At 51.2% G+C, this 3,222-nt stretch overlaps 1 pseudogene; it reads right to left on the reverse strand.

Moving 5' to 3' along the window:
* Positions 1 to 386: 386 nt before the first annotated feature.
* Positions 387 to 2,002, reverse strand: LOC101438317 (forkhead box protein O1 pseudogene; annotated as a pseudogene).
* Between the last annotated feature and the right edge of the window lie 1,220 nt (positions 2,003 to 3,222).

A 3,222-nucleotide genomic window follows, 5' to 3' on the forward strand; every position in this document is an offset into this window, starting at 1 on the left:
TGCTGAATGGAGATGATGGGTCTTTGCGATTCATTAGTTGAGCAGAACACAGGTAGAACAAACAAGTTTAATTACCCAGGACATGAGCTCATCATAGTATTACAAAAAGAGTAAACTTCCCTTGGACCAAGTGGTTATTTTAAAAGCCAAGAAAACACTCAAATATAATTCTGTATCTATGCTTATATACAAAAGCCAAAAGCATGCAGGATCAAAACTCTTTTCTATAATCACATGTTGTAGTGAGTTTGGCACTTCCTTGTGATGAAATTTCCAATGGCACAGTCCTTATTTACAGCAGCAAACAACCTGCAAACCTAGGGCAAACAGTCTGTACAGGAAAAGTGTCTTCGCTGCCAAGTCTGACGAAAGGGAAAAAAGGGACATTTTATTCTTTTTTAACTTTTATTTAAATCAAGAAAACTAAAAGAAGTGAAGGACATCTTTGGAAGACTTCTCTCAGTTCCTGCTGCCAGACAATCTGATGTACTCTTAAAAGCAGCCTGCACGAGCTGAGGCAGAGGCACCTGAGAACGGGTGTTCAGGGGCATCAGGCGGCTATGTGTGTGGCGCATGCGGCTCCCAGCGCGGGCAAGGCCGGCGCCTGCTGACCATGTCCGGAGAGGGTGTGGGAGCTCCAGCTCATCATTTAGCCCTGAGACGCCCATAGGCCCGCGTGACCAAAGTTGGGTCCATCAACACACTGTGGCCCAGCACCCGGCTACTGGGCTGGGCCACCCCAGGATCAGCCTGTGCCGTAATGTCCCTGTGATTCAGTGAGTCCAAAGTGAGGCTCGGGCACAGGTGTACTGGGTCATACTCTCGAAACTCGACTGGCTGTCCAGACGGGTCTACAGGGGCATCTGCAGCAGACGCTCATGCTGGACTGGCCCTAAGGGTATTTTGGGTAGTTTGGGCTTGGTGAATTCAGATTGGTGTTTGTGGTGAAAACGAGTTACGCGGTGTCTGCTGTATCCTGCTGCCAGGTGAAGACTGGGTCGAAACCGCTAATGGCGTTGGTGACGGAAGATTGGGGTTATCCAAGAGGTTCCCCGTGTTTTCGGGACGGCTGATCTCAGACAGGCTGGGGAGTGTGGAGGCCAGCTTCGTGGCGGGTGGCGGGTACACCTCGGCTGCACGTCCCCATCTCCCAGGTCATCCTGCTCGGTCACGATCGGAGAAAGTCTCCCTCTGAGAGGACTAGCGTTGGAGCAACTTGGAGAGCGGAATGCGCTCCAGTTATCGAAGTCGTCGTTGCTGTGACAGCCAGGGCTCGCCGGCCACTTGGGAACTTGGGACCCCAGAGGTCCCCGGGCCAGCCTGGAGCGGCGCTTTCTTCTTAGCGGCCTGCCCTGGGCTCCTGGCAAACTTACTCATGTTGTCCAGGATGTTCTTCTGAGCGTCCACCAGGAGCTCTTTCCAGTCCCTTCATTCTGCGCACGAATAATCTGCTGCGTAGGGACAGATTATGACGAATCGAATTCTTCCAGCCCGCAGGAGCTGTTGCTGTCGCCCTTGTCCTTGAAGTAGGTCGCGCTCTTGACCACCCGCTCGTAGATCTGCGACAACGTGAGCCGCTTCTCGGCCGACCTCTCAATGGCCTTGGTGTTGAGGTCCGCGTCGGACAGGTTGCCCCACGCGTTGCGGCGCCACGAGCTGGTCTCGCGCGGCTGCCCCCAGCGAGGCGCGGCGCGGCGGGGGCGCAGGCAGCTCGCCTCGGGCCGGGAAGCCCCCGCCCAGCGCCCGGGGCCGCAGCGGGGCCGCGGCCCGCAGGAAGTCCCCGCGCTCCTGGAGCAGGCTCAGGCCCCGCGTGATGTCGGCACCAGCCACGGCCTGGGACAAGCCGGGCCGGCGTCGGGGTTCCCGGCGGCGACTATGGTTGCAGTACTCGAGGTGGCCGAAATGCACTGGGCCAACTCTGGCCTGGGCAGCGGCCACGTGCACGGCCCGGGCAGCAGCTCGAAATCCGGTTAGTCTCCACCGCCGGAGGCGCTTGGGCCATGGTGAACCCGGTCCTCCCGCCCCAGGCAGCAAGCACCAGCTCTGCCCCGGGCCCCCGTGAGGGTACGGCGCGGAACGGAGGCGGCTCCGGGCACAGACCTCCCCGGGCTAGGCGGACGCTGAGGGCGCTGCCAAGGCAAGTCTGCCTCAAATAATGTTTTAGGAAAAGCGTTAACACTGATACCAAAACTGGATGATAGGGAAGCAGATGTGGCTCAGGCAATTGGGCTTCCATCTACCACATGGGAAGTCCTGGTTTGGTTCCCGGTGCCTCCTAAAGAAAAGAAGAGCAGACACAGAGAAAACTGGATGATAACACACAAAAACAGAAAATTATAGGCCAATTTCACTTATGAATATAAATGTAAAATTGCTAAATAAAATAAAAGCAAGTTAAAATCTGCAGAATTTGTTAAAAAATAAAAATATCATGCCCAATTAAGGGATAACTTAATAAGTTTTAAAATTTTTCCTCATCTTTAAAACAACATGATGATAATATAGTAGTAGCTATTTCATAGTGTTGTGGTGAGTTGAATATAAAAAAACTAAGAACACAGACAAATATATAACAAATGCATAATTAATATCAACTGACAATATCATCATCATCATCATCACCACTGGAATGCAAGAAAGATTCAACTTTAAGAAAAGAGAAAAAATATGCCATCACTTTAATTGCTGCTGGAAGAGCATTTCATAAAATTCAACACCCATTTCTTTTAAAAATGCCTAGCCATCTAGAAACATAAGCCTGATGAAGGACAAGTACCAAGAAACTACAGTGTTCTTGAGAGAGAGCTATTATCACTGCTTTTATTCAGTATTGTTCTGGACATCTAGCCAGTGCAAGAAGTCGAGAACAAGGAACAACAGGTATAAACATATGTGGCAGTTCGAAATTATTTTATGAATCCTAAAAAGAGAAAGATTATGCTTGTGATTCTTGCAGGTATGAGACCCTTTCAATTGGACTACATCAGTAAAGTGTGACTCTGGGTGAGTTTCTACCCTGTTGCTGGGTCTGATAAAAATGCCCAAACAGGCAAAAGGAGTCACCATATTGATCCTACAAGGTAAGAGAAAGGACTCCAGTTTCTCCCCCAGGTCAGTTGAAAGGAGAAAAGCCTCCCCCCTCCCCCCACTGCCCACCGCCTATCCTCCCACCTGGGGTTCAACAAGCTGAGGCCAAGGGATAGATGAGCCATAAGCCTGGTA

The sequence above is a fragment of the Dasypus novemcinctus genome, chromosome 9, assembly GCF_030445035.2.
Source record: "Dasypus novemcinctus isolate mDasNov1 chromosome 9, mDasNov1.1.hap2, whole genome shotgun sequence".
In the NCBI taxonomy this organism is placed as follows: domain Eukaryota; kingdom Metazoa; phylum Chordata; class Mammalia; order Cingulata; family Dasypodidae; genus Dasypus; species Dasypus novemcinctus.